Below are 17,276 nucleotides of genomic sequence, written 5' to 3' on the forward strand. Positions count from 1 at the left end.
TAGGATCTTGCTTCTATAATCTAGTAATCCGGTATCATATACACATTTGAAATTTTGGAGTGTAGAGGTTCACTGGGCATCATTTAACATGGTCAAGACCAGAATATGCGGTGCTGGTAGGTCGGCGGGCAATAAAGAGGGTGGAGGAAGCAGAGGAAAGATAGATGGGGAGGACAGAAAGGAGAGAAGGAAGGAGGGATCCACCACGAGTTGCGGGGCACCGGTAGTCACGATGACACTCTGCTGCGTTCCACAAAGTTCTGCTACTTCCCAGGTAGGAAGGCAGTGGACAGAGCCCTTTCACTGAGCGCTCCATCCTGTGCTTGGCTGGTTTGTTAGTGTTTCATGTTGGGAGTTGAACTCAAGAACTCGCACATGTTAGACTTGTGATCCGTGTCTGTCCCAGCTGTCCCCAGTCTTTTTTTTTTTTTTTTTTTTTTTTTTTTTTTTTTTTGCCTTCTAGTTTTAGAATGTGTGTGTTGTGTGTGTGTGTGTGTGTGTGTGTGTGTGAATTGTGTGTGTGTGTGTGTGTGTGTGTGTGTGTGTGTGTGTGTGTGAGAGAGAGAGAGAGAGAGAGAGAGAGAGAGAGAGAGAGAACTAGCCGTTTCCCCCTTTTGAAACAGGCTCTCTCTATGTAGTTCAGTTTACCTGGAACTTGTTACATAGACCCTGTTGGCCTCAAACTTGCGTCAAACCTCCTGCCTCAAACCTCATGAGTACTGGGGCTATAGGTCTGCACCTGCATGGCCTCCTGTAACCTGGGCAGTTTTGAAAGATATCCTCACTCCTCCATGCCTCATGATAACCTCATCAACATCAGCACCATCAACAACGATAGCTTTAACTCCTAGACTCAAACAGCACAGACTCACGTCCTAATATCACCTCTTCTAGGTAGCTCAGTCCCCGCCCTTCCTCCAGGGGAAGACTTTTCTAATAGCCTTGGCAGGGTCAGACCCCAGTGTTAGACGCCCTCACAGCCCATCTTACCTCTCCTCCACAGCACTTACTCCAGACCCCACCCCTCTATCCCTGTGGTGCATCTTCTTCCAAACTGGACTCTGAGTCCCAGGCAGGCTGGATATTGATCCTGGTATCCTCACTGCTGTGATACCTACATACTGTGTAAGACCCAATTACTTCCCAATGAGTATTCATTGAATGAATGATTGTGCACACATGTACATATAATATTATAGTTAATATACGTGTTACATGTAATGCACACACAAATAAGTGCTTGCCTATTTCAAACAGCACGTGCATACATACACACGCATCTCAGATGTTCATTTAATTTCTCCAAGCCTCCCTCACTTGCCAAATACAATAAATGTAAGTTTCGTTGTGAGTTCAAAGTGCTAGATTGATATAAGGGTGCAGAATAGACTCTCGTGTTAAACATGGTGATAGAGGACTCACAAGTGCTCCTCGCCCGTTTGTAGAATACGGCTAAGCATCTCTCAGCCAAGCTGACCCTTCTCAAGTCAGTCCATCATTCTAAATTTAGGGCCATTTCCAAATATAGTGCCCTCCTTGCCATTCCTCAAAAGCCAGCCACATCCAGCCAGAAGCGAGACTACTGCCTCTTATTAGCCCGCTTGCATTTCTGCCCCGCCCCAGCCCCCAACCCCCACCCACTTCCCCCCCACCCCGCCGTCTTGGCTTAGGCATGTGAGCTGATTGGAGCCCATGTGACTGCTTTCACATCCAAGCTTAGTCAGATGAATTTTTCAAGCATAATTTGCAAGTCAGCTCTCACATGCCTCCCGAGTCCAGCTGTGTGGCAGCTGCCGCTCCCGTGCACCCGCGCATCCCGCATCCGCTCAGCCCACACTTGGATCAAAAGCATTTTGCCTAGACTGATGGGTCTCGGCCCAGCTGCTGGCTTCTGTCGTCGGGATGTTTACCGGCATGCTGCTGTTCTACTGTGGTTGTCTCACCGCCACGCTAGGGTCTGAAGAGCGTGTTAACACGCTGGCCATGGCTGAAGTGGGAAGCCTGGATAGCCTTGATCATCCGCTGACACTTGTCTGAGGCATTTGCCTCAGCCCTTCCTGTCCACATGTGGCTGACACACATTTCTGCTGTGGTGACAAGAAGAGGTCCCAAGGCTACATCCTTTAGTGATAGACCCTGAGTGTCATCTTACCACATGACAAGTTTCCCACAGTTGGCAGGAGAGATCGTATTGGACCTACCTCGAGGCCAGATTAGAGGCAGGAGAGCCATTCTTCCTTCTCCAATTTGCCAAGCTGGGTGCAGTATTTTATCTTCTCAGAAAGCTATCTTTACTGCTCCCACAGCACCGTGATGGCTGCCACACACCGACAGGAACGTTTGTGGCGTGAACTGTGTTGGAAAAGTGGCCCATGGTTGCGTGGGAGGAAGTCTGGTGAGCTCCTGACTCCTAACCAAGGAGCCTGGGTGAGTCGCCTGCTCTCTAGGCTACAAACTCGAACAACAATAACAGGTTCTTTTTGTTCTCATGGTAAACCTCTAGCTAGAAAGCTGCTTTAGAAACACTGAAATCTTGCTTCTATGTAGCAGGGTCAGAGTCCGTTCATCCTGATGCATGTGGGCTATGTCTGCTCCACAGTCATTCTGAAGGCAGGCTATGTGCTGACAGAGTGAACCAGACGGAGAGATGCTCAAATGTACTGTAATGAGCAAGGAGCATCTGCATGTCCCCATCCTGTGCTTAGCATAAAGCTTTATCCGTCCTACCCAGGACACTTCAGAGTTTCCCCTCAAACGCTCAATTTGGATAAGGAACTTGCTTTCCATGTCCTCAAAGCTCCATGCAGCAACAGGAAGACAGTGTCTTGGTGCGGGACATCTCTAATGCCTCCGGGTGGGGTGTAGCATTGTGGTCTCTGATACCTTGACCATGACAGTCTATTGAGCATTGGAAATATAGCCTTTTCATGGGCCTGGTGACACTGTCTATAACCCTAGCACTTGGGAGATGGAGAGAGAAGGAGTTGAGTTCTAGGTAGCCTTGAGTGAGTTTCAGGCCAGCCTGCAGCATACTCACATACCTTATCTCAATTACCTTCCCCTATGCCAAAAATGAAACACAGCTCTCTGGAACCGGGATGCAGTGTAAATGTAAAATGTGTACCAGATTTCAAAGGTGTCATTACAAAAGGATATGTTAAAAACCTATATATTTTATGATCTTTACATAATTAAGTGGTAAACCCTATATGATAACTTAAAATAAAGTTAACTTAAATAAGTTGACTTAAAGTTTTAAATAACTTTCTATTAATTAAGTTATTATTTTTATGTATATGGCAGTTATGTCTGCAGGAATGTCTCTGCACCATGTATGTAACTGTTGCCCACGAAGGCCAGAAGAGGGCGTCAGATACCTCAGAAATGGAGTTATAGGTGGCTGTGAGCCTCCATGTGGGTGCTGGGAATCAAACCAGGGTCCTCTGAAAGAGCAGCCAGTGCTCTTAACTGCTGAGCCATCTCTCCGGCCCCTCAACTCACTTTATTTGTGTATGTGTGTGCTGCTCATGCACATGTGTATTCATGTTTGCATCTGTGTGGGAGCATTTGTGGATGCAGGAACACAAGAATGTGTGCACGTAGAGGTCAGAGGTTGATCGCAGGCGTCCTTGGTGGTTTCCCCATTTTATATGGAGGCAAGGTCTCTTCATGAACCCAGGGTTAACTGATTTGGCTGGTGTAAGTAACCAAATTGCCCAGAGCATCTGTTGTCTCTGCTTTGAAAGGCTGGTAAGTTTAGGGTTTCAGGTGTACTGCCTTTACCTGCCTGGCATTTCCCTGCATTCTGGGAATCCAAGCTCAGTTCTTCATACCTGCATAGCAAGTGCCATATCTGGTCCCCTGATGTTAGCTCAATAAAAAACCAAAACCAAACAAAACCTTTATGGAAGCATTATATTAAAATTTCTACGTGTTTGATGCATACTATTTGATGAAGTCGAGCGCATGGAAATCTCCAGAATCACAACAGACATACTCATGAGCTTCAAACTTTTCCCCATCACCCTTTCTAACTTGTGCTAAAAGAACAAGAGATTTATCAAAACTTTAAAACGTGTTTTAAACTCACAAGTTTTTAAAACCCACCAAAATATACCAGAGACCTGGGAAGTGAGAGACTCTCAGGACTCAGTAGGGGGGACCCCAGATGAAATGCCCTACAGTGGGGAGAGGGAACTTGCTGAGCCCAACCTCCAGCAGAAAGGCAGGGCATCAAGTGAGGGATGGGGTTGCTATCCCACAGTCAAAGCTCTAACTATAATTGTTCCTGTCTGAAAGAAATGCAGGGATGGAAATGCAGAAGAGCCTGAGGAAAAGAAGGTCCAGCGACAGTCCAAAGTGGGATCCAGCTCAAGGGGAGGCCCCAAGATCTGACACCATTACTGAGGCTATGGGGTGCTCACAAAAAGGGACCTATCATGTCTGCCCTCTGAAAGACCAAAAAAGCAGCTGAAAGAGTCAGATGCAGATATGTGCACCCAGCCAATGAGCAGAAGCTGCTGACCCCTGTGGCTGAATTAGGGAAAAGCTGGAGGAAGCTGAGAAGGAGGGCAACCCTGTAGGAGGACCAGCAGTCTCAAATAATGTGGACCCCCAGATCTCTCAGACACTGGGTCTCAACCAGGCAGCATACACTAGCTGAGAGGAGACTTCCTACACAGATACAGCAGAGGACTCCTAGGTCTGGGTTCAGTCAGAGAAGATGCCCCCAACCCTCAAGAGACTGGAGGCCCCAGGGAGTTTAGAGGTCTGGTGGACTAGGTGGGGTGGGGACATCCTTGTGGAGACAGGGGGAGTGGAGGGGTGGGAGGGGTGGGGGAGCGGTATGGGATGTGGAACAATGGACAGGGAAGGGAATAAAATCTGGTGTGTAAAAAATAAATAAATAAATTAATTAATTAATTAATAAAAATATAAATAAAATTAAAAACATTTTTTAAAAAACTCTACTGTTTCAAAAAAATGTTAATTGTAAAGCACAGTATTGTCTACAGATGCCAAGCTGCGTGGAGAGCTCTCCAGCCCTGCTCCCTCTTGATAAAGGAATCCGGTTCATGCTTTTGAATGCTCTGGGCAAGAGTTCTGCACCAGAGGTGTTCCCAGCCCTGCTTTTCTTTGAGACAGGGTCTCATTAAACTACCCAGACTGGTCTTGAACCCCTTCTGTAGCCCAGACAGACCTTGAACTTTTGATCTTCCTGCCTCAGCCTCTGGAGGCTGCATACCTGAGACGTCTGGCCTGGCTTAGGACTTCTCACGGAGCTGAAATTCTATCCGAGCAGCTCCCAGTGCCACCCCCACCTTCACCCCGACCCCTTGGTAGCTTCCAGTTTATTCTCCAATAACTTGAACTCATGTAGCCTTTGTCACTCTGCGACTTGGGTTATTTCCTGTAGCATGATGTCCTCCAGGCTCAATGATGTTTGAAAGATGGCGAGATTTCTTTCTTTCGTGAGGGTTGGTGCTTAGGTCATTATATGGCTCTGTCACTTTTCCCTCATCGCTTCTGTGGCTTAGCATTGGGTTGTCTCCTTATCTTAGTTCTTGTAACTAGTGCTGCAATGAACATGGATGTGCAGAAATCTCTCCAAGATTTAATTCAATTCTATTGTGTGTGTGTGTGTGTGTGTGTGTGTGTGTGTGTGTGTGTGTGTGTGTGTGTGTACACAAAGAGGGACTTTTGGATAATATGCCAATTTTTATTTTATTTTATTTTATTTTATATTGTTTTGTTTTGACAAGATCCCACACATCCCAGGCTGGCCTCGAACTCCCTATGTAGATGAATATGACCTTGAACTAGCACCCCTCACCCTCACCCCCAGAGTGCTTAGGTTACAGGCACAAACTGCCACACTTGGTTTATGCAACCCAGGGCTTCACTCATGCTAGGCAAGCACCTTACTAACTGAGCTATATCCCCAGATTCTGTAGTAATATTTTTGGGGATATCTCCACACCATTTCCCATATCAGTGGGTACCATTTCAGACTCTGATCCAGCGGCTTATGACCTCTCCGTATCCCCAACGTACTTGCTATCTTTCTCTATCTGCATTTTGACACCAGCCATGCTGACCCTTAGGACCGATGTGTCATGGCGGCTTTGATGGAGAGTGTTGTAGGGCACCTTTTCATAGGCTTTCTGGCCATTCGTATGTCTTCTTTGGAGAAACGTCTATTCCATTCTGCCCATTTTTAAATTGGGTTGTTTTCGTATTCACTATTGATTCATGGGTGTCGTGCCTTACCTGTGATCTGCCATGCTGAATATGTGGTTTGCAAACAATTTTGCCTATTCTGTAGGATACATTTTACTTCACTGACGATCTCTTTGGCTGAAGAAAGCTTTTCAGGATGATATGGTACCGTTTGTAAAAATTTCCTTTCACGGTTTGTGTTTGGGGACTGCATTGAAGAAATCACTGTTAAACCCAATGTTTAAAAAACTTCCCACATATTTCTTTGAGGTGTTTTGGTGCCATTGAGCCTTAATCCACTTCCAGCTGAATTTTTTGTGTGAGTATGTGTGTATAATATAAGATAAGGATCCAATTTCCTTCTGTTGCAGTGGATATCCAGTTTTCCCAGCCCCATTTGTTGAAGACACTGCCTTTTACCATTGTGTGTCCCTGGTTTCTTTGTGGAAGAGTGGTTGGCTATACCCCATGGTTTGCCCCTGGTCTTTTTATCTGTTTCATTGGTTTAAATGGCCGCCTCTATGCCAGCATCACTGTGTTTTCATAACGGCAGCTTTGTAATAGATTTTGAAATCAGGAAGCTCACCTGTTTCCTTTTGCTTTTGAAAAAAAGAAGTTACTGGCATATTGAAAGTCACACATGTGTTTGCGCTATCTTTCTGTGGGCAGTGCAGCCACAGCGTGAGGCATTCAGAGGATGACACACTACAAAGACAGACCATGACTAACAACTGCATCAGAGGGTCTTGCCAGGGGACCCATGGTAACCTTGCTGGTCCTGGTCATAGTCCAACCTCAGGGCCCATATTGATTGGTGGACTTTAGAAGTAAAAGCTAGAGAAGGTGTAAGGAACCACAGTGGGGTTAGCTGTTCACTAGTTTACAGTGGTAGTGCCTTGACTCTCCTCTCCTACCTGGTTCTATTGTTTATGTTCACAGAGAATCCTATTACATTCTACATTCTATATCCTTTCCCCTGAGCCACTCTTCTTCCCATCTTTAAATCACCCCTCAGTAACTCTACAGCAGGCAAATGACCCAATAAGAAAAAAACATTTTTCCTAAGCTGAGAATGTAGTGCAGTTAGTAAAGTGCTTACCATAGCATGCCTCAAGTCCTGGGTTCGATCCCCAACACTGCATAAATGTGCTGTGGTGTCATACACCTATAATCCCAGAATTTGGGAAGTGGAGGTAGCAAAAACAGGACTCTAAGATTACTCTTAGTTACTAAGAGAGTTCTAGACTAGCCTGGGATATGTGAGATTGTCTATAAAAACAAAATAAAAAACAATTATGAATAAAAGTGCCATAAATCAGGACACGTAACCCTTTTAGAAAACAATTGCAATATCATGTTTTAAGAGGTCATACATATACCCACACACATATACATCATATACATATAGACCATATACATACATGGGAAAGAATATAGATATATATACTTCCCTCTTGATTCAGTAGAACCACTCCAGAGAACTTCTCACAAGGGAATCGTCAACAGAAGGGAAACAAATGCATAAAGATATGCCATCAGCGTTATCTACCCTAATCCAAAATTAGAAGCCATTTAAACACCTAATCATTGAGGAACAGTTAAGAAAATTATACTGCAACAATTCGACATAATTTTGTACATTCACTGAAATTTATAATTGTGAGGACTATATGGCAACACAGAAAAATGTTTACAAGATAATGCTGGGTTTTATAAAGTACAGCACATAAATTGTATGTAGATTATAATTGCACTATAACAATTGCATGTTCATATCAAAGGAGGCTTTGAAGAAATGAACAAAATTGAAGTCTTCTTGTTGAGGTTATTAAATCATCAATCAGAGAGCTGCAACCAGGAAACTATATGGGTTTTTTTTTTTTATCAGATTCATAGTTGGGCTTCTATGGGATCCATAAAAAACAGAAAATGCAGAATATTGTGTGTTCTCTGTCTATCTGTCTGTCTCTGTCTGTCTCTGTCTTTGTCTCTCTGTCTCTGTCTCTGTCTCTGTCTCTCTCTCTGTCTCTCTCTCTCTCTCTGTTTCTGTCTCTCCTTTCTCTTCCTTCCCTTTCTACATTTTCTTTTGAGAATTAAGATCATAGTTTTTGTTTCCAGATTCTCCAAGGAGTTTAGGAACGAGAATTTCATGATCACACCACTGTTTTGTTGTTTCAGTAATTAAAAGGAAATGAGGTTTCGTCTTTCCAGATGAATTCCAAAGGAGGAGCTCACAAGATCACTTGGGTAGAACAGGTCTGATCCTGGAAAGGCTTGTAGGAGAAATAGTAGAGCAAAGGCGGACCCACTCCAGCCTATTGGTACTTGTGACCCACCCTCCTTGTGCAACCCCCTCAAGTGTCCAAAGTCAACCTAAAACTCTCTCCTCTAAACGTCCCTCCCATTTCTTCTCTCCCCTCCCTTTCCTCTTCAGTGTTCCATATCAGACCACCTCTGCTCAACTGCCAGGACTCTGGAGGCCTGTAATCTAGGGAATGCAGCTGTGCTGCTCTCCCCACCACACCATGTGCATGGGTGAGCCCACCATGCCATGTGAACGGGTGAGCCTATCAAGGGACACAGGTTGTGGCCTTAGTGGAATCTTCCCCTCAAGACTTGTATTTTGATCGCTTGTTGTCTGAATGGTGTTGCCTTGAAGGCTTTGGAGCCAGTAGGACATGGCTCCTGGATGCTGGACGTTGGCATTAGGGTCTGACTTTGGAAGGTCCTATCTGTTCTTTCTGCAGTCACTATGGGGAAGGCCTCCACCAGACATTGGAAATCAGTCTGAAAATTTCTCAAGAGATTAAAAACAAGTCCCTCATGATTCAGCTGCTGTGCTACAAAGTTTACACCCAAATGAATCTGTGTGACTACGGAGGTCTGTACCACCACGTGCCCTGCTGCATCACTCACAGGCACCCGGAGCTGGACTCAGCCTAGATGGCTATCGGCATATGAATTGATGGGGGCAACGCACATATGTATGCATGTGGAATTCTGTGCAGCCATAAAGAAAAATGAAATCTCAGCACGTGCAAGAAACGTGGGCCTAGAAATTGTTATAAGCAAAGTAATCTTTCCTCAGAAAGATAAATCCACACGTTCCTTCTTGTATGTGCCCCTAGATTTTAAGATTTTTGAAAATACAACATTTTTCATATATGTGTAAAGCATACTTTGGTTTTATCCGCTGTCCTCCAATGTCCACCTCCAACTCCTCTCAGATCTCTCCACATATTCTTTTCTTGATTTATGTCCTTTATTAGAAAAGTATCCCATAGTCTAAGTTGTACTGTTCATATATGTATGGGTGTGGGGGTCATCCACTGGAGCATAGTCAACCTACCTGGGCAACATCTATTAAAAAGAAAAGGATTTTCCCTAGCATAGCAGAGCCATCAAGTGTAAATAGCTCTTCAGATAGAGGTCGTGTGTGTGTGTGTGTGTGTGTGTGTTGTGTGTGTGTGTGTGTGTGTGTGTGTGTGTGTGTGTGTGTTGTGTGTGTGTGTGTTGTGTGTGTGTGTGTGGTGTGTGTGTGGTGTGTGTGTGTGTGTGTGTGTGTGTGTTGTGTGAGTGTGTGTGTGTGTGTGTGTGTGTGTCTGTGTGTATGTGTGTGTGTGTGTGTTGTGTGTCTGTGTTTTTGTGTTTGCATGTCTGTCTATGTATGTCTGTGTTTCTGTGTGTTTGTTTGTGTGCGTGTTTGTGCGTGTGTGTCTGTGTGTGTGTGTGTTTGTGTGTGTGTATGTGTGTGTGTGTGTGTGTATGTGTGTGTGTTGTGTGTGTGCATTGTGTATGTGTGTGTATGTGTGTGTGCATGTGTGTGTACGTGTGTGTGTGTGTATGTGTGTATGTGTGTATGTGTGTGTATGTGTGTGTGTCTGTTTCTGTGTGTCTGTGTGTGTGTCTGTGTGTGTGTCTGTGTATGTCTGTGTGTGTCTGTGTGTGTGTTTGTATTTGTGTGTGTGTGTGTGTGTGTGTGTGTGTGTGTGTGTGTGTGTGTGTCTGTGTGTATGTCTGTGTGTGTGTGTGTGTGTGTGTGTGTGTGTTTGTGTGTGTGTGTGTGTGTGTGTGTGTGTGTGTGTGTCTGTGTGTGTGTTTGTGTGTGTGTCTGTGTGTATGTCTGTGTTTATGTGTGTGTGTCTGTGTGTGTGTGTGTGTGTGTGTGTGTGTGTGTGCCCTGCTCTCATACATGCTAGGCTTGACTGGCTTGATCTTATGCAGACAGCCACAGCTGCTGTGAGTTCACAGGTACAATGATCTTGTCAAATCCAGGAGGCACTGTTTTTGCCCCTGTCCTCCTGACCTCTGACTGTTACAATGACCTTCCATGCATTTTATATGTGAGTGTGGGCATAGTTACAAAGCTTGAAAGCAGAAAACTGATCTTAGAGGGAGTAGGAGAAAGGAAAAACCGAGGATTCTAGAATGCACATAACTTGATATAAAGCAGGCTACTGGAGAGGAGGAAAGGGTGATGCAGCAGGTGAGAGGGAAGATGGGGTCACACTAGGGAAGGGAGATCAACACAGAGTTTGTATGAAAATTCCATAGCGACACCTACTACACTGAAGAGGACTGAAGGAAAGAGAGAGGAACTTGTGGGGTCCATTTTCTAACCCTACCACCACAGACAGAGCCACAGCACCTGCACCCTCTGGAGTCATGAGCCAAGATCAACCTTTTCTGCCCTGGGCTGTTTCTGTCAGGGGTGTTGGTCAGAGTGGCACATTCAACAGGTACCTTGGATAACCAACACCTTCTTCCCATGAGAGGAGGTCTTTAATTCAGGTCAAGGCCAGGCCAGCCTTGCTATGGAGCAACTTCTGCTCTGCACCCTTAGCTCTTCTGGGTCTGCCCTTGCCCACCCCGCCTGTCCTGGATCAGCTGTAGTGGGACAACACCGGGCAGTAAGACATCTCAGTCATCACCAATGGAAAGGATCATCTACTGCCATGTTATGGCAAGGCCCTTGACGTTCGGGCCAGCCTGGCCAGTTCTTTCACGCCCATGACCTGACAGGACCTGGACCCGCTTACCTTCCATGGTGCCTTTCCTTCCTAGGGAAATCAATAGTGTTTATTGTCAGAAAGATGTTCCTGCTGAGACGCCAACTTCTGCCCCAGCCTTCCTAGAGCTGCAAGCTTGGCTTGATCATTGGTGTGAGACTTTATTTTTCAGGTTTTCCATCTATCAGAGGCTGAAGAACTCTTGACAGCCAATGGCTGCTAGGATAGGATGAATCTGCTTTCATGTATAGCTAGAGTCTATCTGTCTGTAAAAGGCTATATGGTTTCTCATGAGCCCTACACATGAGCAGAGTAAAGAGGAGATAAAGAAGTTTTTGCTTTTGCTTTTTTTTAAGAAGGAGACAAGGAGTCCTCACCGTCCTCCTCCTGTAAGAGCTGCCACCAGCTTCGTCATCTTATTAATGGCCTCTCTCCCCAGCATGTCATTCACCTGACATTCTGGTGAAAGCTTTTTGTTTTGACTCCAGTTCAACACTGACTCCCTTTTCTCTGGGAACCATCAAGCTAACCAGACACAGTGGTCATTCCCCTGCTCTGGGTGTATGAGCTGCTTTCCTTTCCATCACAACATCATCGGAGGCCCAACTTTTAGGAGGTGGTGCTCAAAACACCCCAAGGGGCTCCCTGTCTCTGTCTCTGAGCATTTCTCAGGGACGGCATGATGGGGCTGCATTACTCTTCAAGACTTTGTCACATTGTCGCCGTTAGACTTAGAATATTTCTCATGTGCAGACCTGTTAAGCCGGGCCATGCAGTTTACCAGCCTCCATCAGACAGGAGCTGATTGTAGAGAGACTCTCTTAGAAGCATCACCTGTCACTAAAAAATGCCTGTGGCCAATGAGCTGAGGCAGGATCAGAAGGGTAGACATCTGTCTAGGAGAGAGGGATTCTGGCAAGGAGTCAGTAGAGATTCTCCCCAAACGCTGGAGGAGATGGTCACATGAACCCGCGGAAAGGTAACTGACCATGGGGTGTTTAGCAGAAACCAGCCAAACTTATGGCCTCGGCAATTATTCATAATTATTTAGAGTCATTATTTTTGAGGACAAAGAAGACAGGTGAAAAAGTTCGCCATTACAGCTGAACATCATCTCTGTGGAAACCCTTGATTTTATGAAAAGGGGTCAGTCATATTAAGGTGTGTGTGTGAGAGAGAGAGAGGAGGGGGAGGGAGAGAGAGGAGAGACAGACACAGACACAGACACAGAGAAGAGACAGAGAAAGTTTGAGGGCTCATCTCTTAGACTTTCTTTAGCTATATATCCCTAGAAAGCAAACAGAACCTCAGTTTCCCCACCAGAAGCCAATAACAACATATCAATGATTCCCGTTTCATAAACACATTGTGTCAGAGACCCATCATCGCCTGATGTCTCCTTTCCCTGTTATCCTCCATAATAGCAGCTTGGATTTTAACTGGGTTCTGAATGCTCGTCACGAGCACTGTTTTATCCATTCTTCCCTGCAGGTAGGTAGGGCCCTGGAACCAAACTATCCAGAGAAACATGAGCAGAAGAGAGATGTGTGTGCAATTTCCTGCAAAGATAATCAAAATGAGGGTTTGCCTCAGCTGTTCTTTTATCGTTCAGTGTGCCCAGGATTAGTATACAAGGACAGGAGCCCCTGCACCACTGTCCTGGACAATAGGAATGAACTTTGAAGATGAAAATCTAATGAACTAGAAGGAACTCAAGGCATCTGTAGCAAAATATACCACAACCACCTTACATTACCCCGAGATGCTGGCCAGGGACAGAAAAATGCATGTTCTCTTATTCAATGTTGTATTTGTTTTCTGTTGCTTTCAGACATGCGTAAGGCTAAACAGGGCTCACTAAGTATGTAGTATGTGATAGCTATGGCTTCTATATATTTTGGAGAATTTCTCTTTCCCTTCCCCCACAGTAGAACCATAATTGCAGAAGACTTTTTTTTATAATTCCAGCTTTTATTGAGTATTAACAGCAGTCCAGGCAAAGTAACCAGTTCCTTACATGGGACCCCTCACTTGACTTTACAACTCAATGAGGTGGGTACTATATTTAGCCTCCCTGTAGTAGTAGACGAGTGTATTAATTTGCTGGGGCTGCCATCATGAAATTTCACAGAACAGATACTTAAGTAGCAGATTAATTTTCTCACATTCTTGGGGCTGGAAGTCCAAGATCGAGGTGTTGACAGGCTCTGTTTCTCATGAGGCTGCTTCCCTTGGCTTGCAGATGGCTCCCACTCATTGCTGTTACTGTGGCCTTTCTTCTGTGCCTGTCTGTCTAAGTCTCTGCTTGTTTCCAATCACTTTCTCTTACAGGTGCAACAAACAGTCAAGTGAATCTTCTCTCTAATACATTCACATTTGAAACATTGGGGATTAGGACAGTGTTCTAGTTATGCTTCCATCACTGTGGGGAAAAATGCCTTCACAGAAAACAACCTAATGATGAAGCCCAGAATAGCAGAAGCTTGAAGCAGGTAGTTACATTGTATCCACTATTAGGAAGAAGAGAACAATGAGTGCTAGTGCTCAGCTCACTTCCTCTTTTTTTATACAGTCCAGAATCCCAGCCTAGTGAGTGGTGCCACCCACAGTGGGCAGAGCTTCCAATCTCACTTAACCCAACCAAGCTAACCTCAGACAGGCATTCCCAGAGGTCCTTCTCCCAGGTAACCCTAGATACCATCAGATATAAACACATACACTTTAAGGAATCAAAATTCTGCCCCTAACAGTGAAGAGAACAAATTGAAGAGTCAAATCAGTAAATGGGACTTCACAGAAGCGTAGTTAAGAGGTAATAGATGTGAGCTCTGTGGTGGTTTGAATAAGAATAGTTCCCCAGAGGCTCATATGTTTAAATGCTTAGTCATCTCATCAGGGAGTAGCACCACTTGGGAGGGATTAGGAGGTATGGCCTTGTTGGAGGAAGCCTGTCACTGGAGGTAGGTTTCAAAAGCCCAAATCAGGCCCAGTGTCTTTGTCATCCTGCTGCCTGTAGATCAGATGTAGAACTCTCAGCTACTTCCCCAGCACAGTGTCTGCCTGCACGCTGCCGTATTCCCTGCCGTGATGATAATGGACCGAAGCTCTAAAACTGAAAGCCAGTCCCAGTTAAATGCTTTCTTTGATAAGTTTCTGTGGTCATGGTGTCTCTTCACAGCAATAGGCTACTGACTCAATTAGGTTCCAACCCATAAAGCCCAGGTACAGTCTAGTTCTTAAGCTCGTGCAATCAAACACTAGTCTATTCTTTGTCAGATACAGCATCCTGTATATCTACAGGTATTAAAACCCACAGATTCTTAAGTCCTTATAGTGTATAAAACCATCTCTATATTTTAGATAATGTCCAGATTCCTAAAATGGCATAAACACTATATAAAATGCTGGTTTTCTATATTGTTTATGTCATATGGTGCTAAAGTCCTTATAGTCTGTATAACTATATACCTCTATATCTTAGAAGATCTCTTGATTTCTAAGATGGTATAAACACTGTGTAAAATGTTGATTTGCTATTGTTTATGTAATAAAGACAAGAAAAATGTACGCTTTTAGTATAAATTGAAGCTTTTTTGTTTGCTTTAAACTGGTTCTGATGTATGGGCTGAATCTGGAGATGCAGGACTTGGAAACTCAAGGCCACTGGTGCCTCCCTGCATTCCACTGTCGTCACTCAGCACGCCCTGGTTTCCCAAATTCTCTGTGCCTTCAATTCTCAAAGTTAAACCATCTCTAAGCTGAGGCTTGTGCTCTCATAGGTAGCTTCGTGCAGTCACTATTGTTTTCATATTAACCTCTGGTTATCCCTGCGAGATTGCACTGGAAGACTTTGCCTTGCCACCATGAAGACCCTGGTGGCTTTGATTTTGTAGGGGAAAGGCACTCACTGTAGCACTCTGCCTGCTCCAATCATTAACACCTTGAATCCAAAATGGTGGAAATAGGGGCAAGGTAGAGACTGTGGCTTCTTCTATGCTGCCCACACTATACCTCACAGGACAGTTCTCCCTGCCAAAGCCAATCCCCAAGCCCCCAAACCCATCTCATTATTGGGGAGGACCCAGTGTCCCTGTGTCCCTGTGTTCCCAGCCCTGCTGTCCCCACCACTGCTCCCATCCTGATTTCAGACCATGCCTTCTAGGCTCTTGTCTTCTAATATTCTGGTTTCTGTGTCTGCCATGGGAACCTCTATCCTGGTGCTGCCTCTGGATCCCTTGTGACTTCGTCACTGTGGCTTCCTCCTTTGTCAGTTCCCTCGGATCCTGATCCTCCTCGGGGAATTTAAGAGGCAGAGACAACTTAGTTTGCAGCCAATCTTTCCCACACAGAGAATTAAATAAATATAGAGCGTGCTGAGTGCATTAGAGGGTTAAATTTGATTAATCTTTACTATGCCTTGGATGATTGCTTCCTTCCTACTTACAAGGAACTATGGCATCCAGGGGACCTGGGCACATAATAGGTGCACGGCCAAGCAGAAACTTAAACTGCGATTCTCTCCTCAGACCTCAAACCCTTGGCCACTCAGTCTCTACAGAGAAGCTAAGCTTGTCTTCCCAGGTAACATGAAGATAACACACAGACAGACATGCACACATACATATACATACCTACATACATACATGCATACTCTAGAGTCTTCCCATGGGCAAAGTCAAAAGGAATTGTTGCATCTACTATTCCCAGGGACTTGCAGGATAGTTCAAGCTTGGTTATCTGAGTTTCCTAAGCCCTAGGACCCACATGGAGGACGGAAACAACCGGCTCCCAGACCTGTCCTCTGATCTCTGTACACATGTGAGCATACCCATGCATGTGCACACATATATACTTAGTAAATAAGAAGCTAAAGGTTTCCCATACCCACGTGATGACTCACAGTCATCTGTGGGTCCATCTAGAGAATCTGACTCCCTGTTCAGATACCAAGCATGCACATGGTGCACACACATGGATACATGCTCTCACACATACATGTAAAAAGAAACATTCCCATAGTTACCATTATTTCACATCCCTCAATTTTGAAATCAGGAGACACCCTCCATGTCTGCTACTGTAACAAGCACTGAGTTCCTTAGCTTATGCTTCTTCAGTTACCCTTGCACCAACATCTTGAAGTAAGAGCCCTCACCTTCATTTCACAGGTAGGGAAACTGGGACTTGGTATGGTTAAGCAACTGCATCGGATCACTTAGGTAGAACAAGGGGACTATTGTTATATCTGGCTTGTCCCCGTAAGGGCCAGGCTTGATCCTTAGCCCACGATGCTCCTGGAAGAAGGTGCAATCTTTAAGGTTGGGACCTAATGGGAAGGTGACCTTGAAATGGATGGTAGGTTTTTAGTCCTTTCTTCTTTTTCTTTGCCTCCTGGATGTGAGGTGTATCATAGAGCAACAGGGCCATTAGCACAAAGCGAATGCTGTATTTCTGTTACACCGTCTTTAGCTCCTCTTCCTTCTCTTGGGCAGACGTCTTCACCCAGTCTCACCATGACGTGCTGCCTTACCATACCCCGAAGCAATGAAGTCACTCCGTATGGACTGACATCTCCAAAGCTGTGAGCAAAACTTTACTTATCTTTATTAGTGATGGAGCACAAGAATTGCTATAGTAACAGATAGCTGGCAAACACAGAACCACCCAGGACTGGGACAGAACACGACCTCTAGACAATGCAATATGCAGGCGACAGACAAGGTGACCATAGGTCACTACACCAAATTGCCTTGTTCCTCCCAGTGCCTCAGGACTTCTGAACATGGCTACCTAGGAGGAGTCACAGGAAGGTCTACCGTGCCATGTGTGTTAGATTTAATGTCCGCAGGATTATGCTAGGCATCTGAAAATACAGCGGATTCCGGCACAAACGTGGGCTCTGTCTCAAGTCCCACTTCGCCTTTGCTCTCTCAGACACATACAACCTGAAATGCCTCTGAAGCATTTGCGCTTCAAGTCGAGCCCAGGAAACCTGCATTTCCTAAAACCCCTCCCCTGAAGACGGATTACTAATCCATGGCTAGCACT

The sequence above is a fragment of the Rattus rattus genome, chromosome 11, assembly GCF_011064425.1.
Source record: "Rattus rattus isolate New Zealand chromosome 11, Rrattus_CSIRO_v1, whole genome shotgun sequence".
Lineage (NCBI taxonomy): Eukaryota > Metazoa > Chordata > Mammalia > Rodentia > Muridae > Rattus > Rattus rattus.